At 49.8% G+C, this 19,561-nt stretch overlaps 1 protein-coding gene across 3 annotated transcripts in view; it reads left to right on the top strand.

Moving 5' to 3' along the window:
- The first annotated feature begins 431 nt into the window (after positions 1 to 431).
- The window catches only part of LOC116956393 (MARVEL domain-containing protein 3-like), a 60,702-nt gene continuing 41,572 nt past the window's right edge, over positions 432 to 19,561 (top strand). For 2 of the 3 annotated variants that reach the window (XM_076064816.1, XM_032977984.2), the window contains exons 1-2: positions 432 to 536; positions 4,790 to 10,543. The gene's annotated coding sequence lies outside the window, so the exon portion shown is untranslated. Of the gene's footprint in view, positions 537 to 557; positions 2,369 to 4,789; positions 10,544 to 19,561 lie in introns of those variants that run through there. The other variant, XM_076064817.1, reaches the window with a different exon arrangement.

The following is a 19,561-nucleotide window of genomic DNA, read 5'->3' as shown; positions in this document are numbered from 1 at the left end:
ATAGCTTAACTAAGTGGCTTATCGTGTGTAAATGTATCATAACCAAACAGTAATCTAAATACTTTGACTTAAAACTTTCGTGAATGCAGGAATTCATATTCTTGGTTCTATCAGTAAAGTCACATATATAGAAAACAAAAACGAATAAAAAGAATTCAATCAAATAAAAAATATTGAAAATAATAAAAGCAAAAAACCCACAATAAAAATAGTTAAATAAAACAAAAGTCAATGCAATGTATCTATTATTTAATTTTTATTTATTATTTTTATTGTGTTTTTTCTTTTATTAGTTTCAATGTTTTATTTTTATTTCATTTCATTATTTTTAGTAAATTTTTCTATCTACGTGACTTTACCCAAAGAGCCAAGAATATAATCTAAATATGATCACGCGTGGTGATTCGAAACGATGACGTGAGTGGGCGGAGTTCCCTGGTGACGTCACTCGTGGGGGAACTCCTTTGACCCGACGAGGAGCGCGTCTCGCGCTGATGACGTCACGCGAAGTCGCGAGCCCAGAAGCCACGAGCGGGGTGAGTACAGTGCAGGTGCTGTGTGTACTTTGTGTTGGTTTATTGTGTGTGTACTGTGTGGGTATATTGTGTATGTGTACTGTGGAGGTATGGTATGAGCACTGTTTTTTGTGTGTACTGTATTGTGTGTGAGCATTGTGTTTGTGTATATTGTGTTTGTGTATATTGTGCGTTTGTATTGTGTGCATGCTGTGTGTAAGTATTGTGTGTGTACTGTATGTGTACTGTGAGTATTGTGTGTGAGTACTGTGTGTGTATTTTGTGTATATTGTGCGTTTGTATTGTGCGTTTGTATTGTGCGCATGCTGTGTGCGAGTAATGTGTGTAGGTATTGTGTGTGAGTATTATGTATCTATTTAGTTGTTTTATTAGTGTGCGTTAATGATTAACGTTTTTTTCGGCGGCTTGGTGCGTGTTTTTTTCCATCCCGCGTGCGTGTGAAGCGACACGTTCGTCTGTACAGTATTTGTATTGTGTCTGTGTTATTTGTGTCTGTGTGTTTGTGTATCTGGGTGCGTGTGTTCGTGTCTGTGTATGTTTGTGTGCATTGTTACGTTTTAATGTATTGCACTTATACAGTAGTGTGCAGTTCAGCGTCGTGTGGCTTACTGTATAGTGTTCAGTAACGTGGTGTCCCGCACGTAGCGTGTGGTGCACTTCAGTGTGTGTGTTTGGTACGGGTTGTGTGTGTAGGCTATGTGTGTGGACCGTGGTGGAGTGAGTGTGGGGAGCAGTAGTGAAGTGGTTAGCGCGCTGCGTCAGGAACCCGGCGACCCCAGTTCGATTCCTGCTCACGGCCAACACCAGTGACAATTATCTGAACTGGTCCTGGGCCCTACCCTAGGTCGACTCGGCCTCAAATAAGTAACGAGTGCGGATGCCACTCCTCTGTTAGGAGACGAACCAGTACGGCTTGGGCCTCTGTGGAATACAGAAGGTTTGGTGGAGCGGTTCTGGCTCCAGTCATAATGAGGGATGGACAGTTCTCTACTCGGGGCAGAAAACTGCCAAACAACACGAATTAAGGGGGTGTGGGAGCGTGGTGGTGAGGATTGGGTAGCTGTAAGTCCCAGGCTGCTGTGGGCTCACCTCCCTATCAACAAGAGGCGAGGAATGGTGGTGGTTGCTTACAGCATTACTGAAGGTGAACATAATTGAAGGGATGCAGAAAAGGCTGATGAGTCAGTCGCCTTCTATAACCTCTTTTCCCAGGTGCTAGCTAAAGTGGCCCCTCAAGATAGAGTCATCCTGTTGGGTGACTTTAATTCCCGAGTGGGTCATGACGCAGACACCTCGGTGGGTCATGGGCCAGATTAACTCAATAATAATCTGTGCAGCTTGTAATTACCAACACGCTGTTCCGGCAGCGGTGCATCAACAGTGCATCAAGCACGAACATCTGCTGGAATATATATTGTGACAGATGAGCAGATGCAGGCCCATGTCATTGACACCAGGACGTACCGTGGAGCTAATCTGACCATCGGCTTGTCATCTGTAAGCCGCACCTGTCATTTTTCCACTCCGTTGGTGGGTGTCCATCTCGGACCCTATTCAAACCCACAGTAGCCTTGTCTCAGCTAACTGAGAATAGTTACAAGCAGGTATTTAAACTAGGGTTGGCATCGTATCCCCTCCGCCTGATGGTGAGATTCAGGAATGTTGCTTAAGCAGTTACAATGGCTGCATTTGGTATGCAATTTAGACCTTCCCAGAGACCCTGGCTGAAGGAGGAGGTCTACCGGCTGGTTGAGAGAAAATGACGGGCCTACTGTCATCTACAACGTCTATCATCGGAGAAAGATGAGGCTTACTGCAGCCTTCGCTCAGAGGTTCGGAGAGCTGTACGATGCTGCAAAGATCAGTGGTGGGCGTGAGTTGCTGAGTAGGTGGAATGTGCCTTAGTTGCCCACACAAATCACTCTTTAATTTCATCAAAAAGCTTACTTGCAGTGCCTCCACCTATCACCATCCTTAAGGGAAAGAATGGCGATCCAATCTCCAGCCCACAGGAACTACTGGTCTGTAGGTTTACAGAGAATTTCTATGAGGTCTTGGGGGAGAGGAATTACCTCAGCTCAGACAACATCATGGAGCAAGGTGCGCACGACCTTGATGGGGCTGCTGTGCCTCAAATATTGGCAGAAGTTGCCACCCCTTTTGAGCGGTTGACTGAGGTGCCATCTGTAGATGAAGTGAAAGGGGCAATCCAGGGTCTGAGTCCAGAAAAAGCGCCAGGCAGGGATAATCTCCAAAGCAAAATGCTAATGGAGGGTGGATTCTGTGTAGATTTCTCTACATGATATCACAAATAGCTGAACCACAGGACGGGTTCTGCAGGATTCGAAGGATGCCCTGGTGGTCTCCAGTCTTTAAGAAGAGGGATTGCACAGATTGAACAATTGTGGGGGCATCTCTTGCCTCAACATTGCCTTTCCAGGCAACCTGAGGAGAGGCTTGCGAAGCCGCTGTGTAGATTTAGACCAGGGCGGTCCTTCACGAATGCCATATTCTCTGTCTGCTACAGTAGAGGTGTAGGGAATTCCAACAACACCTACATCTCTGCTTTATTGACCTGGTCAAGGTTTATGATACCATCAACATGACAGGCCTCTGGGCTGTTCTTTGTGCTTCCGGAGTCCCTTACTCTGCACACAATAATTAAGGGCCTTCCTGATGGTGGGCAGGCCCAGGTAAAGCTACTTGATCAGGAGTCACAGCCATTCCCTGTCCACATGGGGGTGCGACAGGGAAGTTCTTTGGCTCCCACATTATTTAACATCATCTTTGACCACGTAGTTCGAGAAGACTTCCATGGCTGTACCGGAGGAATCTCCATCTGGTACAGATACAATGGGTGGCTTCTTGATGCCCAGATGCAGTCAAGGGACGGCTCTCAATTGGTCAACAATGTTATGTATGCTGAAAATCTGGTGATGGCTGCTCCCTCAGAGGAGGAGTTGGAGGCACTGCTGCTGAACCTGAAGTATGCCACTAAGAGGTGGGATCAGCGCCATCAAATGCTCCACCCCCTCAACTTCCCATTGGTGATAGAGCAGTTGTGGAGAGAGTGGAGATTTTTCTACTCCTGGGCAGTGTACTTACGACCAGCTCCGGTTTGACAGCAGAGGTCTCACTCCAAATCAGCCGAGCGGCATTATCTTTTAATCGGCGTCATAATGCTGTGTGCAAGTTACCTGGTCTGTCGCTCCACACGAAGCTTTGGGTTTTCTTGGCCACAGACATGCCCTCCCTTTATGCTTGCGAAACGTGGACCCTTCTAATGGGACATCTGCACTGCTTAGAAACATTCAGGCTAGCCTGTCTATGATCAATCCTAGGTTTGACCAGGTTGGATTGTGTGAGGAGCTTACAAATCTTTGAAAGATCTGGACACATTCCCATCAGTGAGCTCCTCTGGCAGCCAAGGCTGCGTTGGTAGGGTCACATAGCCCGCATGCCCAGCCACTGCATGCCCAAGCAGCTTCTGTTTAGCCGTATAAAGGGGGCTAAACAGGCATGGCACGGTACAACGGGACGTAGAGCTGAGTGGACTTGCCAATGACTGATACCAGTGGTATCAAGATCAGCCTCTGTGGAGGAGGCTTATGAAGGACGCTACTGGGCAGTTGGAGGCAGTCGCCCTCTAGCAACAACGGAGGCACAGGAGCAATGCTCACAACAACGAACGGAGCGCCAGGCGGCTAAATCATAGCAAGTTGGCATAGTAAGGGCACACAGGTGGTGCATCGGCCAGTCTTCTCAGACAGTCAACCCATGGCACCTGGGTCTGGCCCATGACTTCCTGTCAGCAACCCTTCGACACTTCTCGTGGCCTCAAAGTGCACCTGGCCTGGCACAGTTACCGTGGTGAGTGAGTATTGTGTGAGAGTATGTGTTTGTGGATATTGTGTGTGTGTCAGTAGTGTGTGTGAGTAGCGTTGTATGTGTGTAGTATCTAGTAAATTAGGCTACATTAACTCATCGACTGTATTGTGTGAGTATTGTTTGTGTGTGAGGATTGTGTGTAAATGTGAGTGGTAGTGTGCTATGAACCAGGGCGACCAGAGTTTGATTCCTGCTCATGGCCAACACAAGTGACGATTATCTGAACCAGTCAAGGGCCTACCCTAGGTCGACTCAGCCTCAAATGAGTACCTGTAGAAACCAAGGCTGCCTGGCATGGTGCTGGCCACCCACCTTCTTATGAGCCATGCCGGCCTTCATAGGTGTTTTTGTACGTTTATCTGCAGAATCATTCACATGGAGAAGAGACCCTCGACACAGCCTGGTGCTAAAAGGCACCAATGCGACCAGTGTTCGTACCATACGGATCGCACTGGACACTTGAAGAAGCACCAGAGAACACACACGGGTGAGAAGCCCTTCAAGTGCTTTGTGTGTGGGAAGGCGTTTACTCAGTCAGGAACTCTTCAGATTCATCAGAGAACACACACAGGTGAGAAGCCCTTCAAGTGCACTGTGTGTGGGAAGGGGTTTACACAGTCAGAATCCCTTCACAGACACCGGAAAACACACACAGGTGAAAAGCCCTTCAAGTGCACTGTGTGTGGGGAGGCATTTACACAATCAGCAACTCTTCACGTTCATCAGAGAACACACACTGGTGAAAAGCCTTTCAAGTGCACTGTGTGTGGGAAGGGTTTTACAGTGTCAGGAAACCGAAAGAAGCATGAGAAGATCCACAAAGAGAAGAAGGTGAAATCGACTTCTGAATGTCAAAGTGCTGCACTGAGCCCTTCTCTTATAAAACAAGAGCCAGAAGACAATCCCAGCTTTGAAACGTGGCCAGGAGTGAAGGTGGAATGTGAAGAAGTGAAGGTGAAATTTGAAGATGAAGATTCGACTGCAGGACATGACCTCCAGGTGGATAGAGGCAGCGTGAAGCAGGAGGAAAATTCAGAGTCTGAGGGAGAGCGGGTCGGGGAAGGTCTGTAACTCTCTATGTGAGCTGTACTTAATCTCAAAGATGTCGGAGATCATGGCCCTCCATTTAGCTCTGTCTATGATTTCTATGGGATGACTCTTTGTGTTTGACCAGAGAACAACGACAAGAGGCGACCAGTACAAGGACAATGCAAATATCAAAGCATTAATAACCCGGGTCGAGCAGTTATATATCTGGGATGCTTTGTTGCTGGCATCACGATGCTGAAAAAAAAAGAAAATATGCTTTTCCTTTTCTGGCAATAACACTGGGTTTTAAGATGTTCAAGCACCAAATAGACACCCATTATTGCGAGGCATCATCAAGACTGTAATAACCACACTTCATGCTTGTGGTAAAACATGTAAACAAACATGCTTTGATAATAATGTATGCATTGTCCTTTAAACTAATTGGCCTATACAAGAGAGACAAACTCTTTTATAACATTGTCTCATCAGTGTTAGACTAACTGTAGAAGGTGGACAGTACAAGGACAATGCACATATTAAAGCATCAATAGCTCGGGTTGAGCAGTTATATCTAGATAGAATGTTAATGGAAATCAGTCTGAACATTTGCTAAAGTAAATTAAATAACCCTATGCACGTGATTTGTAAAAATAAATATAATCTTATGTGTCTTGACTTTTCAACAAACCAGTATATTCTCCTTTTAAGGTCACAGTGTTATTTACAAATGTGTTTCAGTTATGGGAAGCCCTCAACTTATGAACGGGTTCTGTTCCTGGACTCCATTCGTAAGTCGAACGGTTCATCAGTCGGAACAATAAAAACATATTATGGTTCAACAAAAAAGGGAAGCATTATTAAACTTAGAAATGAGATATTGTACAATTGCATGGAATAAATATTTTATAGTAAATCAAACTTAAACTAAAGTAACAAATTGACGTATTCGTGGTACACTGGTGCAGCATGACGCATCGGTCCTCAATACATGGTAAAATCTAAAAATTAAAACGGAAATTTGTTTATCAGTCTTTTTATTTGACCCTGTCATCAAGTTTCACACAATTCGAAGGTTTATTCAGGCTACTAAGACTTGCTAAAATGGTCAATATTGACCGTTGATTTTGGTCCGTGGAATCGAGGATCCGTCCAACCAAGTCTAGGGTATGAGTCAAATCTGCCTTTGGAACACGGAGCCAATCGTCATCAGGCTGGCCGCTATATGTCAACAGACTGTGAAGCTTCGTGTTCAGCTGCTAATAACATTCATCTTACGATCGCTTCAACATCATGAGAACTGATTTTGACGCATATCACAACATTGACCGGGATTTCGAATCGCAGGAAAATAAATAATTGTGAAAAATGTGCTATTTTATGCCGTGCACCAGTGTACAGCCAATACATTGCTTGTCGGAAGGGATGCAATGAGACCCCACAATTGCACACACACACGGGGATATGTGCGCACACGCACAAAGACAGACACACACCAACAACGGCGATCCCCATACAACCTTTACAGACTGTTGGGGCAAGTACAGTTAGCGAGCAGCGCCTATGAACGCTGGCACAGCACACGAGGGGGTGGGTGATGGCTAGAACCTCGCCTCCGTTGTTGTTGGAGGGCGACTGCCTCCAACTGCCCAGTAGCGTCCTTTACGAGCCTCCTCCACAGAGGACGATCTTGACACTGCTGGTACCAGTCATCGGCAAGTCCACTCAGCTCCACATCCTCCTGTACCACATCACTCCATCACTTCTCGAGCCCGTGCCGTGCCCATTTAGCCCCCTCAATCCGACCGAACAAAAGATGTTTAGGCATGGGTTGACTGGGCATGCGGGCTATATGACCCAGCCAACGCAGCCTTACCTGCCGGAAGAGCTCACCGATGGGACTTTGTCCAGATTTTTCAAGGATTTGTGAGGTGCTCACACAATCCAGCCTGGTTAAACCCAGGCTGGATTGTAGGCAGGCCAGCCTAAATGATGCCAACTGGCGAATATGTTCCATTAGGGGGGTCCACGTTTCGCAAGCTAGAGAAGGGAGGGAATGACCATGGCCGAGAAGACCTGAAGCTTCGTGCGGAGCTACAGACCAGGTAGCTTCCACACATCGTTACGCAACCGATGAAAAGATAATGCCGCTCGACTGATTCGGAGTGAGACCTCCGCTGTCAAACCGGAGCCGGTCATGAGCACACTGCCCAGGTATGGGAAACTCTCCACTCTCTCCACAACTACCCCATCACCAATTGGGAGTTGTGAGGGTGGAGTGTCCGATGGTACAACATACCCAGGCAGGTGCTTAGTTTTGGTGGGCTGATGGTAAGCTCTTAGTGGCACGCTCCAGGTTCAGCAGCAGTGCCTCCAACTCCTCCTATGAGTGAGCGGCAATTACCAGATCATCGGCATACATAACATGGTTGAGAAATAGGGAGCCATCCCTTGACCGCACCCGGGCATCGATCACCCTCCCATTGTATCTACCAGATGGAAATTCCAGCCATCAAAGGCTTCACGAACTACATGGTCAAAATAGATGTTATATAATGGGGAGCCAGAGGACATCCCTGTCGCACCCCAAGGTGTACAGGGAATGGCTCTGACTCCCGGCCACGTAGTTTTACCTGGGTCCGCTCACCATCATGAAGGTCCTTAATGATCGTGAGCAGAGGGTCAGGGACTCCGAAAGCACGAAGAACAACCCAGAGCCCAGGCCTACTGATGGTATCATAGGCCTTGACCAGGTCAATAAAGCAGAGATGTAGGTCTTGTTGGAATTCCCTACACCTCTGCTGTAGCAGATGGACAGATATGGCATCTGTGCAGAACTGCCCTTTCCTGAAACCACATTGGGGCTCTGCAAGCCTCCTCAGCGTGCCTGGCAAGGCGATGCTGAATAATCCTTGCCAGGACCTTTTCCAGCACACTGAGGAGTGAGATGCCCCTGTAGTTGTTACAGTATGTGCGGTCTACCTTAAAGAGGGGGACCACCAGGACAACCCTCTAATCCTGCGGAACCCGTCCAGTGGTCCAGACTGTTATGATGTCATGTAGAGCAGTCTGTGGACAAACGCCACCCTCCCTCAGCATTTCGCTGAGGTGCCTTTCCTGGTCTCAGGCTCTGGATCGCCTTCAGTACTTCCTCAACAGATGGCATCTCAGCCAGCCACTCACAGGGGGTGACTTCTTCCCATATTTTAGGCACCGCAGCCTCAGCAGGGTCATCCCCACTTTGTCCCATGATGTTTTCCAGGCTGAGGGATTTCCCATCCCCCATGACCTCAGAAATGCTCAGCAAATCTGCAAACCTGTTCCTGGGGGTCGGAGATTGGATCACCGTTTTTACCCCGAATTATGGTAATAGGTGTGGTGCTGCAGGTTACTTTTTATGGAATTAAAGAGCGATTTGTGATCGCGGGCCATGTGAGGCAGACTCCATATCCTCAGCAACTCGCGACCACCAACAATCCTTGCAGTGCCTCACGGCTCTCCGAACCTCTGAGCGAAGGCTGCGGTAAGCCTCCTCTCGTTCTCTGATTTGGGATGCTGTAGACGATTAAAGTGGACCTGTCGCCTCCCCTAGGTTGACTTGGCCTCAAATTATTACTTGCTGCAGTGTGTAAACATCGCCACTGGGGAGACAAAGGCAGCAGTGCGTAGTGCTAGCCACTCACCTCCTTATGTGCCGTTTCGGCTTTCATCGGTGCTGCTCGCTAACAACACTTTCCCCAAAGACAGACATACAAGCGTGCCCCATGTGTGTGTCTGCCTTTGTGTGTGTGTGTGCAATTGTTGTTACTCATTGGGCCCTTTCCGACAAGCAAGCCAGCATCAGGACTCAAGGTAAATGAACGTAAAACAGATTTTTATTCATTAATGTTACTTTATTTTACGTTTTATTCGCAATAGAGTATTGTTTTCCACTGTTACATGCAAATGTACAATTTCTTCTTATTTGTGAGTTAAACAATGCTTCCATTTTTCCTGAAACGTAACATTATTTCATAACACCGTATTGGCGTTTAAATACAGTACATTGTTTTGTTTCGACTTACAAACAGTTCGACTTACGAACCGGTGTCAGGAACTAAGTGTTCATAAGTCGAGGACTATATAACGCTTTTTGTCTCAACTGTGATTCTTAAATATGTTTATGTTAGTTTTAATCTTATGTTAGTCATATAATAAAAATCTGTATTCATACTGGAGGAATCCGATGAGGAATGAAACTCTTTTTCACAGATGTCCGCTAGGGGCACGCGTTTATAACGTTACAACAATACAAAAACACGATAGGAGTGCAAAGTATAGGAAAGGTAAAAACATCACTTTTAAATATACAATTAAAACTAAACTTTTGTTTACTAGATAAAGCCCACTGATCTATCTTAACTTATTTTTCAGAAGCGACCTGGCCATTAATGATAACGAAGAGGCTGATGTGGAAATGTATACCTTAAAAATTTAATAGCATCTTTGTTCTTTGGGAGATGAAAAAAATACAATTCTGTCGGGAGAACTTTCAAGTTCCGTGCTATCCGGGTGCCTCGTTTTGAGTGTTGTGTTGAATTTTGTTCAAAACCAAAAACAGGTTTTTCTAGATTTAGTGTGTGTAATGAGGTGCTGAATACAGCCCAACCCTGCATGGGAATGTACACTCCAGCTGAGCACAGAGACACGGGGAGAGACATACACGGGGAGATTAAGATAGATCCAGACAAGAAGATATCAAGATTTGACACAGAGACACGAGACAGACTAAAACACACTCAGACTCGCACGTAAACTTACACTCTGACGTAGACTCGCTCACTCACTTAGACTCAAACACATAAACACACTCGCTCACACAAGTAAACATTGTCACACTCTCACATACTCACGCACGGTCACATAACACACTCACAAAAATATAGTCACACGCACTCACTCAGACTTACACACTTAAACATACATTCTTACATAGTCTCACACACACTCAGACTAACATACTCATTCAGACTCATACACACGAGCCCAGCTGATCGAGTGGAATGCTGGCGATCACCGCTGGTTGATAACTGCAGCCTTCCAAGCTTGAGGTGAGACCCTTCCAATCATTTATGCCACAATGAAAGGCCATTGCCCGAAACGTTTATTATAGATAGTAATACACTAGTTTAACACGTAGGCTTTCGCGACCAATATTCATAAAGGTTTTTGGGTTAGATCGCGTTATTTATAAATGTGTCGTAACCCTTCACCACCCGACACGGCCAATCAGCAAACAAGTGTCACGTTGACAAAAGACAAATAGTTCACTACTTTAGCCCACCGGTGTGCTGAAGAGTGAATCCACAACTGTAAATGTTGATGGGTGCGGTAGTTGTCCTGTCCCCTTAGAAAAACCCCCAAAGCATAATGTTTCCACCTCCATGTTTGATGGTGGGGATGGTGTTCTTGGGGTCATAGGCAGCATTCCTCCTCTAAACACGGCGAGTTGAGTTAATGCCAAAGAGCTCCATTTTGGTCTCATCTGACCACAACACTTTCACCCAGTTGTCCTCTGAATCATTCAGATGTTCACTGGCAAACTTCAGACGGGCATGTATATGTGATTTCTTGAGCAGGGGGACCTTGCAGGCGCTGCAGGATTTCAGTCCTTCATGGCGTAGTGTGTTACCAATTGTTTTCTTGGTGACTATGGTCCCAGCTGCCTTGAGATCATTGACAAGATCCTCCCGTGTAGTTCTGGGCTGATTCCTCACCCTTCTCATGATAATTGCAACTCCACGAGGTGAGATCTTGGATGGAGCCCCAGGCCGAGGGAGATTGACAGTTCTTTTGTGTTTCTTCCATTTGAGAATAATCGCACCAACTGTTGTCACCTTCTCACCAAGCTGCTTGGCAATGGTCTTGTAGCCCATTCTAGCCTTGTGTAGGTCTACAATCTTGTCCCTGACATCCTTGGAAAGCTCATTCGTCTTGGCCATGGTGGAGAGTTAGGAATCAGATTGATTGATTGCTTCTGTGGACAGGTGTCTTTTATACAGGTAACAAGCTGAGATTAGGAGCACTCCCTTTAAGAGTGTGCTCCTAATCTCAGCTCGTTATCTCTATAAAAGACACCTGGGAGCCAGAAATTTTTCTGATTGAGAGGGGGTCAAATACTTATTTCCCTCATTAAAATGCAAATCAATTTATAACATTTTTGACATGCGTTTTTCTGGATTTTCTTGTTATTTTCTCTCACTAATCAAATAAACCTACCGTTAAAATTATAGACTGATCATTTCTTCGTCAGTGGACAAACGTACAAAATCAGCAGGGATCAAATACTTTTTTCCCTCACTACCTACCCATCTACCTACCTACATACCCACCCACACATACCTACATACCCACCTATCTATCCACCCAACCCACCTACCCACCCATATACCAACCTACGTACCCACCTGCCCTGTACAACAACTGCTTTGCGCCGCATATAAAGAAATATAACATACAGTACAATATATTATTCATGTACCATAGTTTTAGGTGTGAATAGTAAGATAAAAATGTATGTATTAAGATATATTCTCACCTTTTATATTATACATTATTAGTTTATCATGTAAGAATAGTTTACACTTGTGTAGTGTCTTCAAAAATTACTCACACCGACACATTGTTACAAGTCACCTGCTTACACTTTATTCACCTATTCTTGCACCAGTTTAAGGCACTCCTATAACTATCTATATGGTCACGTGTTTAACTTCTCCGCACTCTTTTCTACCTTTCACCTCACTTATCCTGCACTCAGCAGCTCTGCTCTCAGCGACTCTGCTCTCAGCGACTCTGCACACAGCGTCTCCGCACACAGCGTCTCCGCACACAGCAGCTCTACATCTCCACCGCTGCCCTCACCTATGCTCCCTCAGACTCTCTCATGCGTCTGTCCCGGGCAGGGAGATCAGCCAAAACCCACCCGGCGACGGTGTGAGGGTTCAGGTCCCGTTGACGGCTAGAGCGGCAGTGGCGAGATGTCTTCACTCTTCGTCTCCAGCAACAACTCCCCCTCCACTCACACCCTTATATCCCTCTGCTAATTATCCGAGACCTCTTGTGTGTCTCTTTAAGCTCTCACCAGGCCGGCGCCTGTTGACCCATCAATCAACCCTTATCTCCCGTCTCCCTGGCAAGACCTCCGGTCTCAACGTGCAAAACCAGTTGACCCCGTTTGCATCTGCTTTGCCCCTTAACAACTGGCGGTCTGTCCGTGCAAACCTCATGTTGCACACGCGCACCTGTTTGTCCTCAGTTGCCCTTAGTTAACTGTTCGCACCACGTATTTCACTCTACACTTGTGTATTGACTAACTCAGAGGCACTAAGAGTTGAAGGCACTTCTTTATTAACAAGCACCATTGGGGTTAACACTTTTATAATAAGTCCATCTATGATTAGCAACGTTACTAATTCAAGGCAGTTGGTAGGCTGCCTGACTGGTGACGCCCCGAGATGGTGAAGACAGAGATGACGACAAAGATGGTGAACAACTACGAGAAGAATGGTGAAAACTTCAGCAGCACGATGGGGATTCCACTCCATATGACAGCCCCAAGGTCCCCTACAGGGGCCCTTCTTATACTGTCAGCGTGGCCTGGCTCCGCCCCCAGCCATGCCTCCTTTCTAGAACCTACCAGCGGGTTCTTGGTGTGTGCCTTCTGTGACCATTCCCCTAGATCCCCTTCTGGTGTATAACCTGGTCTGCTGACATCAGGGCTGCCGAAGCTGCAGATCCCCTTCCCTGCCAGCAGCCAGCGATATGCTGCTACACTACTATTATTCTATGCCACTACACTTGTGTAGTGTTGTAAGGACGAGCAGACTTCTTTAGGAGGCACACGCTGTTTATTGTATTATTTCCTTATACAACGCTTAACACACACAGAGGGATATTCGGTCCCCTCACCCGATACCCTAGGGAGGTACAGCCTCCGGACCTGGCGGGACTCTCACGTCTACCGCTAACCTCCTTGATACCTAAGGAGGTACAACCTCCGGACTTGGCGGGACTCACACGTCTACCGCTATCCTAGTCCTCCGGCTAGGACCTAGGGGAGGCTATCTGACCCACCGCTGGCCCGGTGGGTCCTGACCACTGGGTATGCCGAGCCTTAGCCCTTAGAAGGGCTGAAAGGCTGGTCCAGGGTCCTAGCTAGGCTTCAGCCCAGTCTTCTATCTTCGTGCAGGGAGAGAACTCCCCGAGGTCCGTTGGGTCACCCGTCTTATACCCCTTCGTGGCCAGGTAGAACCAATCATACATTCCCACGTGGAACCGTCTGATTGGTTCGCACCAAACCCTGGCCACGATCCGTTTCACCTCGACTGACCCCAACCGTTGTACCCAGGGGTAATGCTGCACTGCCCTGGTGGCAACGCAGGTTACGCAACAGCGCGTAGTTAACACCTCTACATCACCCCCTCCTTCGGAAGCTCCAGCCGTCCCGGCTGCAACAATGGGAAACTCCGAAATTACCAACGGTAGAAGAATTGTGAGTGTGCCTCACGAACAACAAGAACAATTAAACCCCGATAAATACCCCCCTTAACAACATAACGTATGTACAAGGCACTAGACATGCCAAAAAAACATAACAATCGGCGAGATTTCGCGCGCGTGCGTGCGTTTCGCGGGACCATCGTAGGGGATGGCAGGCTTTGTCAGCGGCACAAGGGAAGGAGGAGGATGAGCCAGAGCATCCGGTGGGCCTTTAGGCATCTCCACGGGGACACCTGCTGCTCCACGGTCCATTGAGGCCGAACGTGGCCTGCATGGAGCCGTCACTCCCGCGTCATCTGCAGGAGGAATGAGACGCCTGCGCTGCGGGTTAGGCACCAACGGGGCAACATCCGGCTCGTCGGACGCGTCGCACACTCGGCCCCCATGTCGTGTGTGTTGTGGAGGGACGCGTGGCGTGACGAAGGGTTTTAACCGAGAGGGGTGAACGCACCAGCGACGCCGTCCCCAGCTAATTTTAACACATTGGGGACGCAGGACTTCCACTACCTCAACCGGGCCTCGCCATGGTCTGAGGAGTTTGGCCGACGTGGACACCGGCACCTGGGGGCAGTGGAGCCATGCCCTGTCTCCCGGTGCCCACCGATGCGTGTACAACCGAGGGTCCCGCAGTCGCAAATTCGCCCGTTGGCGGGAAGCCGAATTTTCAATGGCGGCCTCCCGTGCCTCGGCCAACTTACGGAGGTTGAATCGCAAGTGGTCAACGAGCTTTGACTTTTGCGGTGGCTGTTCGATTTCCAGCCGAACGTCGGCGGGAGGAAAGGCATCCCTGCCGTACATTAGAAAGAACGGGGAAAATCCCGTCGCCGCGTGAGGTGCCATACGGTATGCGGCGAGGACCCCCGGAACCTGCAAGTCCCAATCGAGGTGGGATTCATCGACCTGATGGCATAACATAGCGGTGAGAGTTCTATGAAGGCGCTCCACCATGCCGTCGGTCTGGGGATGGTAGGGCGAAGTGCGCACTTTCTTAGTGCCCAACAGGCGGCACACATCAGTCAGCAAGGCTCCAGAAAAATTTCTTCCCTGATCGGTCAGCAACCGTTCTGGTGCGCCCTTGTCCAGGACGTAGCCTTGAACAAAGGCATCCACAACGGCCGCCGCCGACTGGTTGGGGAGGGCCCAGGCCATAGGCCACCGTGTAAAATACTCTACCCCAACCAGAAGGTACTTATTACCCCGTGGCGTAGTAGGAAAAGGGCCCAAAATATCGAGAGCCACCAACTCATTTATACGAGAGACCGAAATGGGTTGCAGGGGTGGACATGCCGGTTTAGCCGGCGGTTTACGTTGCGCACAATGGGTGCATCCCAGCAAAATGTCAGTGACGTCGCGCAGCATGCCCGGCCAGAAAAATTGCAACCGCAACAACCCAATGGTCTTATGAACACCCAGGTGCAATAAACGCTCATGCGCCGCCCATACGGCCTTGCATCGCAAAGCGGATGGCACGACGATTTTATGTTGACACGAGTCAGCATCCCAATGTATCAACAAGCCGCGCTTCATGACAAATGAATTAAATTTGCCCTGTCTTGGAACCGCATTATTCGCGTGGCGACGCAACCTCAATAACGACATGTCCTCGCCCTGGTGCCGACCCCATTCGGCCAAAGTTAGCCCCAGCAAATCGTCACTGGCCATTGGATCTGCATGATCCAACATCGGCGCTGAGGCGGCGGGCAGTGCAGCTGACACCGTTGTGAGAAGCGCGACCTGCGCAGGCAGTGGCGGCTTACAACGGCCCGAGCCCAAAAAACACGCACATTTTTGAGCCGGCGGAAGGCGAGACAACGCATCGGCATTCGTGTGTTGTGCACCCCTACGGTAAGTGACATTGAAATCGTAGTCCTGAAGGACTTCGAGCCACCGAGAAAGCTGCCCGGACGGTTGGTCAACCCGCAGAGCGTACTGTAAAGCCGAATGATCAGATCGCACGGTAAAATGCTGACCATACAGGTACGGCCTGTATTGCTGAATAAAAAAAACAATGGCCAGCAGCTCACGTCTGGTCACACAGTATCTTTGTTCAGCAAGAGACAAGACTCTGCTACCATAGGCAACAACCCTTTCAATGCCATCAACTTTTTGGGACAGAACACCCCCAAACCCCGTATTGCTAGCGTCGGTGTCCAACACGAATGGCATGGAAAAATCGGGGTACGCAAGGGACGGTGCCGTCACGAGCGCGTTCCGCAAGGAGTCTAACGCAGCCTGTTCTGCGTCCCCCCAATGAAACGCCACCCCTTTTGACGTAAGGGCGTGGAGCGGCTTGGCAATCGTCGCGAAGGCAGCAACAAACCGGCGGTAGTACGACGCAAAACCAATAAAACTATGAACATCGCCCGCAGATGTAGGGGTCGGCCAATGTTGAACACATTTGGTTTTTTCAGGGTCGGTAGAGATGCCCGAGCAGCTAACTATGTGGCCCAGATAGCGCATAGACTCACGCAGAAGGTGACACTTCTGCGGCTTGAATTTCAAGTTAGCGGCCCGCATTTTCAAGAAGACAGCACGCAGCCGTTCGATGTGTTCGCCGAACGTGCGGCTAAAGACGATGACGTCGTCAAGATAAATGAGACATGAGTCCCACTGGAGCCCAGCGAGGACCAGCTCCATGAGCCTCTGGAACGTCGCTGGGGCCGAGTGGAGACCCATGGGCAATCTATTAAACTCAAAAAGGCCCTGTGGTGTCCGAAAAGCAGTCTTAGGTTTTGACGATTCGTCGAGGGGGAGTTGCCAAAACCCCGACAGAAGGTCCAAGGTGGAGAAATAGTGCGCCCCTGCCAGGGCATCCAATGACTCGTCCATACGAGGGAGAGGGTAGGCGTCCGCTACCAAGATTTTATTTAGGCGCCGAAAATCAACGCAAAAACGGAGACTGCCATCGTGCTTTTTGACCAGCACTATTGGAGCACCCCAGGGACTAGTGGAGGGAGAAATTATATCGGCCTTCAGCATGTCATCCACAGCCGATTTAACATGCTGTTTCTCCACCGGGCTAAGCCGAAACGGGTTTTGTCGAATCGGGGCAGCGTCACCAGTATCAATGTGGTGACGCAGCAGCTTGGTGCAGCCAATATCAAATTTAGATTTACTAAAGACATCGGAAAATTCTCGCAGAAGAGCGCGCAATTTAATTCGCTGCGAATGAGACAGATCACCCGTGTCTGTGCAGAGCGCGTCCAACCATCTCATCCGATTCGGAAGGAGGTGGGACCTGCGGCGTGTCATGCACGTGTCCCGCGACTCCGGTCCCCAACGGCACCGGGGTCGCGTGAGCGAGCACAGTTCCTTGCGGAATGACGGTTGTGGACAATCCGACATTCAAAACCTGCAAGAACGGCTCCCTGTCGGCTGCTACGAGGGTCTGTGCAGCCACCAAATCTAACCCCTTAGCAGCTGCGTTTGAAGGCCCCAGCAAAATGCCATGTGCCGAGGCCTCCGGGGCTAGCGGTTTTTTAAGTTGCAAGGGCACGAGCATTTGTGTCCCTGGCGGAATGCGGACTGTGCTCGCAACAAACGCCTGCACCGAGGCACTAGCCATGCGCGGATGTGAGGGTGTGGGCAAGAACGCCATCCGTCGACCCGACGGGAGTTCGATGCAGCCTTGATCTACAAGGATCTTAATAGGCATTTTCGCGAGAAAATCAGTGCCTAACAAAGACGGCACGGCGAGGGAAGAAGAGACCAAAATAGGCCCTGCCAATTTAATGTCTCCAATCGAAATTTGCGCCCGAATTTGCCCAATAATGCCAAGTGAACTGCCATTAGCGGCGAAACACGGGATAGAAACCCGTTCCAAGGGGCGGCATCGTACGGGCAGTATATTGTAAATCAGATCCGAAATGATCGTAGCCGACGCACCAGTATCGACCAACACGCGAAATTCCACACCCTCGATTGATCCGACAACCACGGACGAACCTGCCGTCGCCGCGACTACCCTATGGGCCAACTCAGACCACTGCCCAGGTCCGAGTGGCCGCGAACAAACGCCAGAATACCCCCCATCACACGCCAAATCGCGAGCCCTTCTTATGGTGCATTGCAGTGTGTATGGTGTGAATGAGGGCCGAGCGTGAGAGGCGTCGCGACTTGCCTGGTTTTGCCGCGATGCCGTGGACGTCCTGTAGTCCTGGCCCTGGGATGCGGAGGGGCGTCGTCGAGGCGCACGGCAGTCAGAGGAGATGTGGCCTCGTCGGCCACAGTTGAAGCACGTCACGTCGCCGCGTGGAGCAGGCCGTCCCCGCTGCTGGTCGTTGCGGCGACCAGCGTGGTCGGACGATCGCCGGCCCGTTGACCTGGTCGCCATGAAGGCCCGGTCGGGGGAGAACTTGGCGTCCCTGCTGGCAGGCTCCGACGTTGAAGCCGAGGCGGCGATGGTCGATTCCGTGTGGAGCAGCAGATGTGCGTGGATGCACCGAGCGGCTCGTAGCGAGCACATACCGTCGTCGTCCACCGCTTGGATGACGATGCGCAGCTCGCGCGCCAGCTCCAGCATCTTCTGGAGAACGATGGCATCGATGGCCTCGTCGTCCATGCGAGGGTAACCCGCTCTTGCCATCGCCAGTAGAGCGGTCCGGAATGCCAACGGAGACTCTTTACGGCGGCGTCGCCTGTCGTAAAATCGGCTGCGGATGTCGGATGGAGGCCCGTACACGTCGGACATCCGTCGGAGGGCCGATTGAAGAGTCGCACTTTGTTGCCTGGGGATGGTGAGGAGCGAGGCGAGAGCGTCGTCATCCAAAGTGGCCGGTAGTGCTCGGAGCGCCTGTGCGTCCGACCAGCCCACCATCTCTTGGTGGCTCAGGAAGCGACGCTGGAACGCCGCCCAATCGCCCCCTTCAGATGTGGTGAATTCTCGGAAGATGGGCAGGCGTTGTTGGAGGGCGGACGTCGTCTCCCCCTCAGCTTGTACCGTCTCGAGCCGGAGATCGGCGATTTCCCGGCCGATAGAGTCTACTGTACCGTGTCGGTACAGTGATGACGCGGCGTCCGCTGAGGAACTTGAATTCGCAGCGTCGCGGGCTGATGACGTTGCGGGTTGTGATTGGCCCCCCGCGTTCCCAGGATGCCCCTGGCTTCTGCTTCCGGCAGAATCACGTGGTTCCCCGGCGGGAAAATCAAAATGTCTGCCCCGGCCGATGGCGGGAACGTCTGCCGGCGGTTGACTCGGCCTGCCCGCAACCTCCAAGTTGATCTCTTCGAGAATGGAGGCCGCGGCGTGTAGGAGTTGAGCGAGACGGCCGTGTGCTGCCCTGAGTCCGTCCCCCATGGCAGGGGGAGCAACCGGCTGCTCAACCGGTGGCTGGGCGGCAGTCAACGCGGCAGCGTTTTCAGCGGAGCTGGCGGTGCTTGCAGGTGAGACAGCGTTATCTTCGTTCTGGCTCCGCGCGTGGGCTGAACTTCTGGTTTCCATTTCCAACCACTTCTGACTACAGTTGTAGTGTTGTAAGGACGAGCAGACTTCTTTAGGAGGCACACTCTGTTTATTGTATTATTTCCTTATACAACGCTTAACACACACAGAGGGATATTCGGTCCCC

Source organism: Petromyzon marinus, unplaced genomic scaffold (assembly GCF_048934315.1).
Source record: "Petromyzon marinus isolate PM22_M1 ecotype Great Lakes invasive population unplaced genomic scaffold, UKy_Petmar_22M1.pri1.0 PM_Scaffold_77, whole genome shotgun sequence".
NCBI lineage: Eukaryota > Metazoa > Chordata > Hyperoartia > Petromyzontiformes > Petromyzontidae > Petromyzon > Petromyzon marinus.
The sequence above is the reverse complement of the archived record's forward strand: the minus strand, read 5'-3'. Positions and strand labels throughout refer to the sequence as shown.